This window comes from Sander vitreus, chromosome 5, assembly GCF_031162955.1.
Source record: "Sander vitreus isolate 19-12246 chromosome 5, sanVit1, whole genome shotgun sequence".
In the NCBI taxonomy this organism is placed as follows: domain Eukaryota; kingdom Metazoa; phylum Chordata; class Actinopteri; order Perciformes; family Percidae; genus Sander; species Sander vitreus.
The window spans coordinates 15,080,451-15,095,078 of record NC_135859.1 but is presented as its reverse complement, the minus strand read 5'-3'; the positions used below and the strand labels follow the sequence as shown (position 1 = coordinate 15,095,078).

The window sequence follows — 14,628 nt, the reverse complement described above, 5'->3', positions numbered from 1 at the left end:
TAAAGATGGGTGTGGTCCGAGCAAGGGCGCCTGAAGTAGGGGGTTAGGAAGTAGGGGATGGGCCATTGCATTGTTATGTTTATCACTGGATAGAAAATATTGGGATTCAAAAGTAGCCACATACAGTCAGTGTATTCTTTTTTTAAGATTCATAAATACTGTGGCGTACACATAGACCAGACACCACAACCCATGTCATTGGTTGACATGGAGGGAAAGGTGGGAGCCATCACAGCCCCTACTGTGTTTTGGCCATAGAAGTGAACTGACTGAATCTAAATACCATTTCCATGAACCTTTACACAATATGTCAGATCTGCATGCTATCTGAACATAGTATAACATGCCAAAACCAAAAGAAGACTATTCTGTGCTGCTGCGACAACCCTACTATCTTCAGAAAAGCCTGTTAACCCAAGAAGCAAAGCTAAAATGACAAAAAAAAACGAGGGAAGAGGCTGAAGGCAGACAATTTCCAGAAAGATGGCTGACTGAGTAGAGCACTTCACTACTGAGTGCAAAAAAAGCCTGTTTGTGTCATGACACCTTTCTGAGTTTAAAAATGCTCCATTCCACACAGAGGTGAGCTGGCTGAGCCACTTCTATGAGATGAAGCAGGCGGCTGCGTCTCGCTGAGCTTGAAAAGTTGTTATGTGACATGTATGGCTTTTTCTGTGTGAAAGCACATTGTCCCAGTACCAGGAAAGTGAAAATGAACAGATCTGAAATAGGGTGCTGCATACGTACAGCCCTACTCAGCAATAACATCAGCCCAAACAAATTAGACTGAAACTCATATTCATTAATTTTTGTTTGTTTCGTTTATTACTGTAGAAAACAAACAGCCTGTAGCCCTTCATAGACTTAGCCTGTTGGACAAAAAAGCCCTAATTACTTATTAAAACATAAAATCTAGAGTGCTGATTATAAATAGCTACAAGTAAAAATGAATAAAAAGAGAAAAAAATGTTTTATGAGCCAACAGCTTGCTGATGGTCAAATTTAAATATTTTGAGAAGGTACACCTTTCTACCTTCAGGGAGCCTGTACCATAAGGCAGTACTGAGCATGTGCATTGTGGGTGCCTCAGGTTACAAGTTGGAATATGGAATGAGTACATGTAGATGCTCTGTTTGGATATATATATATATATATATATATATATATATATATATATATATATATATATATATAGCTCCATTTCAGGATAGCGTGATAGTTTGACTAAATATCACTGTCACTTCCTGTTGTTGTCACCTTAGATTATATTCAGTAGCACACAATGACATAAATGTTAAGTCCTCTTTTAAATGTCAGTATGGCTCTAATGGGACACACACACACACACACACACACACATGCTGCAGATGCACAACATACAGACAGCAAATCTCCTTTCTGACACCTTTTGTGACCGGTGTTTCCACATGGGGTGGTAGGATGTCAGAAGGTATAAATGCCTTGACAGAGAGAAAGGAAGGTTTCCAGACAGTCTGACTCAGTTGCTTGGAGCACTGAGGATAGTAAAGGCGATGTCATAGAGAGAAGGTCCCCTCATGGCTGCATCATATTGTCTCAGGCCGGTAAGTGTGACCACATTCAAATATGAACTTAAAACATTTCCCCCTTTTTTTTTGAAATTTGACTTGTATACAACGACTTTAAAAGTGCTAAATTTGGAATGTGAATCAAATGCACTCTTCTGAAAGAAACCATGAGGAATGAGCTCTCCTGACACGAGGATGGATGTCTTTGTTGCAGAGCAATATGACTTGTTTTGGCAGTATTATTAGAGAGTCAGCTGGCTGGCTGGTCAAGACACATCTCACAGCCAAAAAGCTGGGGATACAAATATGGAATAAAAGCCCCATGCATTGACTTACAGTGAATTGCAATATGGTGGCAAGCACACTAATTTGTAAGCCAAACAGTTTTGAATGGCAAGGACGTCGCTATGCATTGCACATCCTCCCCCTTTCTCTTCACTCTAGTCTTCATAACAGCACACATGCATGAAGCAATATGGCATGTAACTGAACTTAAATTCTTTGTTATTCTGTTTAAAGATATTGACAATTTTTCCATCTTCACAGTATGTCTAATATGCGTAAACACATAATGAATGGCACCTGCATGTAGATAACCCCAGGCAATCTGCAAAGACCAGAATTAATGTCTTTCTCAAACACAGGATGCTCACAGTGCAGTCACAGTCACTACTTTTGCTATGACATCATGCACACGAGGGCAACGATAACCTCCCGAGATCAAGGCGGCTGCAGTTTTTAGAGCCAGGCTGCTGGACCCAGGGCATGATGGGAAATGACTGACTCTCAGCTGATCTAACAGTTGATTGGTTCAGAATCGACTCAACACGATGACGTTTCATATAAATGTTACATTTTTTTTTATATTTGTCTGATTTGAAGGCTTAACAGAACACATGTTGTGTGGCTGATCGTGACGTTTAGTTGTCAGAGTGACTACATCTGTTCAGATTACAGATCGTCTACAGTCTTTTGTTTATTAACATCAGCAACAGATCACATGTAGAGCATTTTACAGCTACTCTGTCATAAAAACAACTGGAGACAGCGTACAAGTTCCTGTTCAGACTGAAGGCTGCTGGAAACAGATGCAAACTGTCTGACTTGACCGCTGCTTCTGTCACCGCCCCCAGCTGCTGCCGCCTGCAGGTGAGGGGCAGCTCATCTCAAAAGAGCCTATTGTCGGCCGTGTGGGAGTATTACACCATGTCGGAGAAAGATCAGCGACATAAATCGCTACCAGCAAGACTCAGTCCTTGATAACCATAGCATTTGAGAAAGGGAGAAATTTCCCCATGGACAGTGCGAAAGCTAAAGGGATTACTAACAAGGAGATGGAGTTCATGGCATTAGAGATGACCAGCCGTTTCAAAGCCTACACACAGCCCAGTCGTTGTCATTTTGCTGACATCTGTCTCCCCGAAATCTACGTTGTAGCCACACACATTAATGAGCTAATAGCTTGTGTGAGAATGCTTAGCCTCACGGCACAGTGGATTGACAAGTGGATAATATATTAATATTTTATTGATTTTGTAATGGCTTTTACATTTATATTTAATTTATGTTTAACAATGTGTTTTTGTTGGACTATGTAGCCCAAGTAGTAAAATATTATTGTCACTGAGTAGGTAGTTTTAGTTGAAGCAGTTGTTTTTTTATGTGCAAAGTTGTTTCATAAATTTGCATGATTTAATTTGTGCTCATTCAAATATTGTGTATGTAAGGGATGAACGACTTTAAAGAAGTTCAGTTATTTTTTATAATAAACATTTCCTTGTTTCCCTTGGGGGGGGAACAACAACAATAAACATTGGCCAAATTGTAATTTTAAACATCGGTTTTGGCTCAGAATTTCGCCATTGGTGCATTACTTATTATAAATGCTAACATTGTAATATGTAATCTATAATTCAACACAATAACTTGGTTGATTTAAAATAGAAAGTGCTCATTTAAACCATTAAACTATTATTTCATTTCTATTCTTTCCTCCACGACAAAGGCAGCCTTTCATCAAAGCCAGTGCATTGCAGCACAAACCTTACTACCTGAGGTTCTAATTGGCCACTCAGAGCACAAGTCAAATTAAGTCTAAATGGTTGCATGAACCAATGAATGGAATTGTCTAAGGCAAAAGGAACAGGAAGAAAATTATGGTCTGGATTATTTGGAGCTATTACAGCATGGAGAACAGCATCTAAAGAACCAGCGAGTTGCATACCATGTCAGCACGAGTGAAGGACTCAGATTCACATGCATAAAGAAATAGCCCTGACGCTACACTAGTAAGGGACTTGGACGATTTCACACTCTGTTTAATGTTCATTGTGACTGGACATGTGATGGACACTTATTCACCGATACAATCTAAAGTAGTCTGTCTCCCGGTGTGATCTCTGTGATCTGAAATCCAATCTGTAATTCATGCTGGAGGAAAATAATATCTGCTGGAGTATTAAGCAAGTGTACAATGTGAAATGATTTAATGATCTTAAATATGGTGTTCCCATTCTAACAATGAGGGCACAGGATTTTAAAGATCCTACAAATAGGTATGTTAAAAATAATATCTTACACGACTCTGGCTGCTGCACTTACTGTACAGCTCATCATCGCTCCTCTCTCCCCTTTCCTGCTTCTCACATGGTATATAAAATATTCATATGGAATTCTCACACGTGTGCGCACACGCACACTCTCTGCACGCTAAAACACGATGTGCTTCACATGCAATAAAAAAAGGGAACCATGAAATTGAAAAATAAATAACACCTATGGACATAGGTGGTCTTTTAAATATGATACTTACCCTGAGATGAATCAACGGCCAGTTTTCTACAGAGCATTAGCTTAACTTTGGACTGTTCTGAATTAATCATAATACTGTAGGATACAGCATGTAGTAGTGCTGCTTGAGTGCAGTCCACACTCTCCTGGGTGCAGAACATAAATATGTCTGATTTAAATGTTGGATACCCCGCTTGTCAAGAGATGGCTTGGAGACACTCTGGAATCATAAGATACACATGCAGAACACATTGGACTCAATCTCTGCTGCACTGATTTAAGCTCTGGCACATTCGCCTCTGACAATTCTTGCAGATCCCACGATTACAGCAGGCACTGCTGCAGACTCATGAATCACTCATCCCAAGATAAAACCGATAAATGCTTCCTACGTTAGCTGAGAGGGAGTGAGAGCGAAAGAGGTAGAGAGAGGGAGATGAGGATCGGGATGTGGTGTTGAAGGATAAGATGGCTTCCTTGGATAATGAAAACAAATGAGTAACATAACACAGGTTTAGAAGCAGACCTGTACATTTAAGGCTATAGTTGGAGGGAGGGACACACTAAAAACCACCCAATTGAATCAGGGAAGCAGATGGATTTACCATCCCTTCCGTAACTTCATTTGGAAGCTAATTGAATCAGCATACTAGCTGCAGGGAAACTGAATAAAATAGAGCCACATTGGACAGGATTAGAATGAGTCTCTGACGATAAAGCCTTAATGAAATTTACATCAGGCATGTTTTCAAATTAGTGTGGATTCTTTCTAAAATTATCCTTGAATTCTTTGGTAATGTTCTTAAGATGACCGAATTAGCAATAGCTGCTGGCAAATTTTTTTGAACCAACATACTGTATTTATGTCTATTCAAATTAGAGTGTTTTAATATGAAGGAATCTCTAAATGAATAGCCAGAAGTTAGATATCCAGTTTCAGACAGGTCCAATCCGACATGCTTCTTCATAGAAGTCTGATAATGACCCACAACAATCCCTCCTAATATGATCCTCCATATTCAAAAAAACGTGCCAAGTCTTATAATCATGCACTCACTGTACATGGCTACAAGGTGCAAATTTGAACTTGCCTTTCTGAAACTGGGCTAGTACATCTGCCAAAGCAAGTGCTGGCTGAGCAATTTGCAGTCATGGTTACATCTGTTAGACTGGCTTCAGAGGTTTATATCAGTGTGTCAACAAATTTTGCGGGGAAAAAAGAAGATGCAATGCAGTTAATATATTACACAGACAGTTTTATATCTGATGCTTGATGTAGGAATGCGACTTGGTGTTGTTTTCACAGACAAATGGTTGGCTCAGTTGGGAATGAGTAAATCCTACTGACAATGTTGGATAATTAATATTTTCATGGTAACTCCTGTGAAGGTTGAATCAAGATGACATTTACATGCACAGAAGTGTACATGCAGCCTGAGAGATTAGAAGGTATGCTCAAGCCAGTGTTCATACATTTCATACTATTTCAGCATCACAGCTGTGGCTAAATGGCTGCGCTTCTCACTGATTGCAACTGAAACCACCTGGAGACGTTGTCCCTCTAACATTCTGTTCCTTTAATTAGTTCAGCAAGAAAACTTGGCTGCAGGTGCTGTTGTCATCGATTCAGTTTTGTGTGTAAAGCAGTAGGACAAATAATGATAAAAAGCTGAGCAGCCGGTACAATAAAAGGATGTATTTAATGCAATCAGAACTTTGAATAGTCACATCTACAGTGACAAGTGCCTTTGTCTAATTTCGACCAGATCAATATAGTATGACAGTAACAAAAATATGCTGAATTTAAGAAGTTGGCCTCTGCGTGCTGCCTAACAATTCATGGTTCTAAGGACTGTGTTTTCCATTGGGGGGGGGGAGAAGAGATCAAGCTTGAAGGACACAGAAGGCGTTTCGCCTTTGAAAGTTCCCAATAAATTCTTGCTGTCCATGCAAGTAATTTTAGGAAAGTACAGACATGATCAGTAAATGATCCCTCCTAAATCCTTTTCATGTTACAATGCCTTTACTCTCTCGGAGGCAGCTTGTCTGTCTTAAGAAAGGACATGCTTCATCTTTGCTGCATAAACACTCAAGTAGAGATGAGTTTCAATGGGACAAATTAAAGCTATTCTCCTCTGTAGATGGATGAAACAAACACCCAGCTAATTATATTGATTAAAAGAAATAGAGTTTGTTCTCAGCAGAGCTGTATTTGAGGTAGCGATTTGATTACAAATCTGTGCGCGACAAAATTGGTGCATTGATAATACACAGTTTGATTACAACAAATGTACGCTTACAGGCACTGAGCGGGAATCAATCTTACATTACTTCTACTCATTGTTTCTTCTAGCCTCTTCTCAACATGAAACAATGCTCTATGTGAAGTGTCAACATGCATTGATGCTTTAGGAACCATTGGCAAACAACTGGAGTAATTTACTTCCGTACATCTTCAGTATATTAATTCATGTAATTGTAATTCACAAGGATATTTTGAATTGCAGTATTGAATAAAACATGTAAATGCTTAGAATGTGATGAGCACTTTTAAGACAATCAATGCCAATTGCAGAAAATAAGATGAAAATCATTTGAAACATAAAACAAGCACCTAATTGACAATGAAACTAATTCACCATTTTAGCATTACATTTTAATTCTGGTAATTCAAATGTATATTGAGCTACCACCTACGAGCTAAGCATATTAACGTGACACAGTTTGATGCTAGCGGGCTCAGGCAAAGCAGTATTTTGGAGAGTGCTACTTGCCGACCTGTGGATGAACCAAATCCAAAAAATTACTACAGCTCTTGCAAAATGGGTGGCAACTAACTGCAGACCTGTCAGCATCGTAGCGGACTCGGGTCTTAAAGAAGTGCTACGGTTGACATGTTCTGACCCGTCTTATATACTGCCATCGAGGGGGACAGTAGTTTCACCATACACAGCCTGTATGACACGGAGAAAGCAGCTAAACTGGAACTGCTGCCAAGTGCAAACGCTGTGTCATTAACCGGTGATCACTGGACGTCAGTGAGTAATCACAATTATTTAGGAGTTACTGCACACTATATTGACTCTGGCTGGACTTTGCACTCGTTTGCGTTAACGGTGGTTGTTGGTGTTACATCTCAGTTAATTGTTCTCAATCCTTGTTAAAAATGTAAAGGTTAAATGTCCTGCTGTGGCATCTGGTTTTTGGACCATTTTGTTTGTACTGTATAAGCAAAGTGTTAGTGTTACATCTCAGTTGGGTACTTGTAGGAATTGTGCAATAATGACAGATTCACACATTTGTTTACAGTAAATAAATAATAGTCAAGTTCATAAAGTCACTTTCTTTGCATTCATTTGATTCCCAATCAAGATACACTGGTAAGAATTGCTTTCCATTGTTATTATGTACTTAAAAACAGTTCTGAAATGCAAAATAATCGAATTTTAATTGTGATAAAACATGCGATTAATCGCGATTAACTATAGAACTTCAGCGATTAATCGCAATTAAAAAAATGTAATCGTTTGACAGCCCTAATATATATCTACAGTATGAGCCCTGCTAGCTGTGTTGCAGTATTTTAGTCTACAACTGGTTGAGTCGGATTAATGAGACAGAAAAGGCTCTGTCACTCACAAGACAAGGAGAAGGTGACCCAACACAGCGGGGCAGTACAAGATTGATGATCCCAGATCAAGTGTTGGGTTGCATCCATCTGAAGTGCAGCTTGCTCTGTGCCCAGCCTGAAGATGACAAGACTGTTCTCTGACATTCAGCCTGTTACAGTCACCTCTGGTATAACCAGTGCCACCCCAATGTTGCTGGTAGACTTTGGATGCAAGAAATGCTTTATTTATAGAACTTTGGACCATCCAATTGACCTATAGAAACTTAAGTGGAATTATCTGTCTTGGATGGACAACGTTTAGGGACCTTTCACACATTTTCCCTTGGGAATTCTTAGATACTTATGTGTTGATTACATCGTTTTAAACACTCTAACCACAAAGAAACACCACCCTGGGGCTTTTATCTCATTTTAAAGCTTGGATTTTGCAAGTCAATCATCTCACATTTATTCATAGGGGCAATGAATGGAAGGTGGCATTCAAACAACACAGTGCCTGGTGACTTCTTTTAGGATCTCTTACCCTCCTGCTGTGTTCAAAGCACTCAACAACAATGTCGTTCATCATGACATGTTCTAATTAGGGCTGTCAAAATGAACACAATAATAACGACTTAAAGCAAATTCCTTTTAACGGCACTCATTTTTTTGACGCACGTCCTGTGATTTGGGCCTCGGGTCTCTCCGTAGTTTGGAAGCGATGCAGCAGTAACGTTGTGAATGGCTAGCAGAAACAAACATCCTTAAGCAGAAATGGATAAAGAAAAGTTTATTTTTAAAGGTGATTCAGTTCCTCCAGATGGTTCTTTCGACAAGACTAAAGTTATTAGCATGTATAGTAGTGTCGATATGAATTGAGTTACCACCGGAGTAACGTCAAGTCTCAAGTACCACTTGCTGACCAAGCATACGGCTGATGCAGAGAGCTCTCCTTTCCTTGCCAAGGGCAGGCCAAACTAGTTAGTTTGCAAAACAAATGTAAGAAGTGTAAGAAGTACAAAGAAGTAAGAAGTACAAGTGTAAGGTGGGACACTACATTGTGTTATATAGTATAACCAAGTAATGTTACATTCAGGTCAATATGTCCATCTGTTATTGATTGATGGGCTTGAGTTGGCCATATTATGCTTTAAGCATGTTTTTGAGCATACAGTACCTTTGAGGTTATTCTGGAGAATATTATAGACAGCATTTGTCATTGTTTTGGATTGTTGCCATAATTAATAAACATTTGCATAAAGCAAGCATATTTGTCCGTTGATAAGAGCATTACAACTTGAAAAATATCCCTTTTAAAGTACATTTAGAACAGATAAAATGGACAACCATGCAATTAATCGATTGACAGCACTGGTTCTATGTCTTTTTGTGTCTGAAATGGCACTATCACTTTCTGCAGGTCCCTTCAAGAACATACTCAACATGTCTCGAATTGACATTGAAACTGATACTCCATTTTAGCAGTAAATTCAAATTCTGGTAATACAAATTTACTAAACTGTTGACCACAAACCTCAAATGATGGGATGTAAGGGTTAACGATACTATTTAAGTCTTATTTTCCGTCCGAATTATTAACTTCTATTTCTGAAATGAATTTCATGACTTTAATGTTTGAATACATCGGAATCAGCATTTTGTCAAATCCAAAAAGTGTGAATTTAGCGTCAGCTTCATCATCTCTGGTGGCCATTTACTGTACAGATGGATTTTACCAGCAAAGTCAGGAAATAAATGGCAGCAACCTCGTTCTGTCACACAGCTGTGAGGATTGCCAACTTCTACCAATAAAAACTACACTGTTGTGGCAGTGTCATTTATTATTCTTACACTCTATTCACATTATTCACCTACACTCCTGAGGGTGATATAGTGGGTCTATGGAGCTCTGGCAACATTTCATCATACCACCTAGTGTAAATTGATCCACCCTGACCATCATGGTATTCATTCAGAATGAAGGAACTATCAGTTCCTCAATATTCAGAAACTCAATTCCTTTGCAACTAACTGTCGCCAGTGGAAATAAACTATGATATTGGCAATAAAGAAATGTATGCAGCTAAACTAGTGCTAGAGTAATACCACTGGCAGGAACACTCAACAGGCCCTATACAGCTGTGACTGTGATAGGTCACTTCACTTAAGTCTCTCCACTTGTCTTAGTCTCTCGGGTTTATAGTCTCCCACTGTGCTTTCTCCTTGGTCCCGTGTGTTCCAGCAAAGATACACTTTCCTCCATGTGCAGGCAGTGCCTTAGCTGCTAAGCTGCCACTATTTACCGCATCAGCATCTGCCTATGCAAACCTCCACTCTCTCAGTTGTCATTTGCATAATTATTATCTGTGCGATTTTCCTGCTCTGCCTTCAATTAAATAAAAAGCCTGCCTGCAACATGTTTTCTTTAGGGTCCAACCCTGCTTGAAACAGCAATATCATCTAAACATCAAATTTTGCTCACTTAAGTACGAAAACGGTTATTATTTAATTCCTGCAGGGACAAATGCGTAGAAACCTAGTCATTCCATAGAAGGGGATAACACAAGTAAAACTGATAACACAAGTGCAACTGCAGGCATATACATAATACATGTATGCAGGCCTTTGATCTACTTATTTGTGATGACTTACCATACCTAATCAGGAACCTAAATGACTGATGTGCGATAATGGCTGTACGCGTATGCTGAATCTCACATTAGCACCAATAAACCATTTGCATAGGGGCTACTGTAGCTTTCTTAAAGTTTTCACACGCAAGTTTGAGCTCACTCTGCATCATCAGAAGCAGGGGTGATTATCAGGGTGCCACAGCCACACACAACACATATTTATCACTTTAAGGAGATAATTGGGTGTGAAAACCTCAGAGACAGGGGATAACAAATGAATCACCAGAATGGAATTACTTTCATAGCTTGTTTTGTAACCTTTGCAGGCTACAAATAAATTAAACACGTTGCAAATGAAGTGACTTTCAATGTTTTACACAATACACGTTTACATTACATTTTGGAATGCTATTTAAAGAAAACCTTTAACCCATCATTATTTATAGTACAGATGTACATGATATGCGTTATAAAAAATGTCCTCTATAAAATTGGTTGGCAATTTTATTGGACTGATTTAAATTGCACGTGCTCATGTTACTTTTTTCTTTGCTTATACAACAATGCGTTCGCAAAAGCCTAGCGAGGGTACTCGTTTTCACTGCACTGGTGAACTAGGGAAATAGTGGAAATAGTGGAAGGCAATAGCCAAAAGTGGAGTTACATAGCAGTGTGGTTGCTAGAGAAACTGAGTGGAAAAAAGGGGCTAAAATGATATAATGTGAAAGAAAGATGTAAGCTGCAGCTGTTTGGAACATATCATTTTAGCAAAGAATATGTAATGATTAGGGATGCACCGATCCGACTTTTTCAGTCCTGATACCGATACCTGGGCTTTGTGTATCTGTCGATACCGATCCAATACCGTTGTTGAATTAATAATACACTGTGTACCTTCAACCTTATACCTTCCTTCCACCATGTGGAAGAGACTAAAGGCACCAGACTTTCCTAACTAAAGATTACTTTCCTAACTAAGACAAAATAACATAGATATAATGTATTGAATTCTTATTTATTTGTACACTCAACTCTTCCAGTGCATGAGACACACGTGCAACAGAGGGGAAAAAAAACTAACAAAACTGGATCGGCCCGTGGATCTGTTAATTTTTCCGATCCCAGATCCAGCTATTTTGTCAATATCGGGACCCCTAGTAACGATATGTGCTTTTAGTGATAAATCTCTTCAGTAGAGAAGTGTCTGCACAGCACAAGCTTAGGGGGCACTGGAATCAGCCACTCTACTGGAGCTTAACTAAAGGGTTAGTATTTTGTTTAATCTTGTGTACAAAGCTTAAACATGGCACTCGACCAAAGCAAACTCAAGGACCATATTTTTGATTTCTTCTGCTTTGCCACAGGGATTTGTAGGCTTACATTATAAGGGTGTGAGAAAACATGCTTAAAGTTCCTTAGAAGAATGTTATTTGAGACCTGTGATTTTTTCAACTTACGTTGACCCCCATACATGCTGTCTGCCCTCATGTTGAGGGACACCAGAACCTGGCAGGCTTTCATGGAGCAGAGATGTCAATCTGTCCCGGACAAGATGGATGCCGCCATCCTGTGCAGTGCTGGGGATCTGACACGCCCCTGTCTGTTGCGGTAGACCACCACTGTGGTACTGTCTGATCTCACAATGACATGCTTCCTGCTTAGCTGGGGGGGCAAAGTGGTGCAGCACCCTCTGCACCACTGTGAGCTCCAGCAGGATGAAGGCGCTCGACCACGTGTCTCCCACGTTGGCCTAGTCGAGGGTCCCACCCCAACTGGTCAGGGAGGCGTCCATGAAGTCCTAGACGTAATGAGGGGCCACAAGCCATAGTGGAGGTTGCTGGAAGAGTCTCAGAACATCACATCCCTCCAGTGCGGGGATGTGGAGCTTGCGTTGTTCATTTCGGCTTTGGTGCAGCGTGATCCATTCAAACTAACGCTGGAGATTTCTCATACGCTGACATTATCATCAGAAGTGACATAACGCTTCCCACTGGCATCAAGGCCGTGGACCTCATGCAAATTTTGGCTGAGCCGCTGCACCCTCCGCCGCCGGTTCCGGGCTAGCGTGGCGGGAACAAAAACACTTGGCGAAGTGCAGCCGCCGCTTGCGTTCCTCCCGGGGGAGTAACGGTAAACCAATAGTGAAGTCTGTTAGCGGGCGGAGCACATAAGATATATAGAACCTGTTAGGTGCTACCCATGAGATGTGATTCAGAATTGACCACCATGATCCAGGAAAATGAATCTTTGCTAAGTAGTTTGTTGACTGCAATGCAGTTAGGAGATGTGAGATGAAGAGACACAATCACGCCATTCCAACTGTGCTTATTCTTTTGTCTAAGGAATGTTTACCATAATCCACCAAAAAACTCTCCACAGTCCTGGAACACTACTTGCCAGAAAATGTACAGTGCATGTGTTGCAATAACACTGTGAAATTGAAAAGTAGCTACTGTCTCTCTGGCAATTTCTCTTTGCTATGTGGACATGTTAATGTGCATAATTAACTAATCAGCTTATGCCAGCTGGAATACTTGGCAGCTCAGTCTGACAGCTTCAGCTCCTCTCTTAAAAACATCTTGAAATATTCTGGTTCTGCCTCCCTCTGTGTAATTTTATCTCCTACCAGGCCAATAACTTTAACTTGGACAGTTCCCAAACAGGTCCTGTTCTTGATGTTTTTGTTAAGAGTTTACAGTGTTTTGTGGCACAACATTTCTATTCTGTAGTATTTAATCTGCTGAAAACTATTGTCTCCACTTGATGATCAAATTATTACCACTGAAATTATTAATTGCATGTTTGAGTTTTGAGTGTATTTCTATAATTAACATGACCCCTAAGTGGATTGCAATATGTCAATATCTCTGACAGGCGTCTCCCGAGACGGAGGGATGCTTACTAGATTTATGTATTGTTAAAAAGCTGGAATACATATTGATAAATAAGTATTTAGAGTAGCATTAGAGACTAAATCTATCAGCGCATGACTCCACTGTTTAAGAACTAAAACTGAAAATGAAATCTTGTCCAGTCCTATGCATCAATAAATCCAGTTTGATATTTAAAGTCTGTAAAGAGTTTCCTACGGCTTCCACTGCAAACCAGAGAGGTTGTCTTGATTAATAGGAATACTTAATTTGTCATTAAGGCTGATTAATTCCATTAAGTTTAAAGTCATTCAATAATGTCACTGGGAATTGATTATTTGCCATGGCAACCAGTATGAAGACAACACTGATTGTGGGAGTTGAACAGATGCATATAAGACCATCACTAAATATAAAAAAGTGGTTCGCTCCAACAGCTGTATCGGTATAAATGTGAAAAAGCACTTTACAGTATATAACTCTAAATGTCTACTTTTCAAAAGTCAGATATTGTATATGCCTGTGTGCGCAGAAATGGGCCTTGGCAGTGGAAGCCATTGATTTTCTCACTGCATCTGTATTGCATCTCCCCTTTCCTGCCGCCACAGCATGTAATATGAGACCACAAGTTTTCCTTTACCCACAGCAATCAATTTTGCTTAGCAGAGCTCCCTGGCCTGGATGGGGGCTGCCTAAGTACCTGTCTCCTCCAACTCACAGCCCTGCATACCCTCACCCTGGGCAAAAAGCTTTCAGCGTAATAAAAAACATATCTGACTTAAGACCTGGCCAATCTAATAGAGCGCTAACTGTGTCACTGCTAGGGAGGCGGTATGTATGGAGCGAGTGCAGCACAAAGGCCAAAAAATCACTCTGATCTTCAATTCCCTGAGAAGATGATCCACATCACAATTTCTTCTATGGTATCAGTTTTACAGCTTGAAGTAATATGTGGTTTTTTACTCTAAAAGCAGATAGCATTTACTACCTTTTATCTTAAAAGAACAAAAATAAAAATCCAATATATGAGACCATACGTGAGGGCATGCTGGGCATTATTGAGTCTGATTGATATGTATCTTAAACTCTCTAGGCCTCCATCAATCTCACATATTGTTAAGCAGAAAGACTGAGGTGTAGACGTTCACTTAGAGACGTGTCTTGTCCCTTTCAGGAGA

The 14,628-nt window shown here is 39.9% G+C and overlaps 1 protein-coding gene across 2 annotated transcripts in view; it reads right to left on the bottom strand.

Moving 5' to 3' along the window:
• The window catches only part of edil3a (EGF like and discoidin domains 3a), a 132,179-nt gene that overhangs the window by 15,463 nt on the left and 102,088 nt on the right, over window positions 1-14,628 (bottom strand). The window lies entirely within an intron of this gene.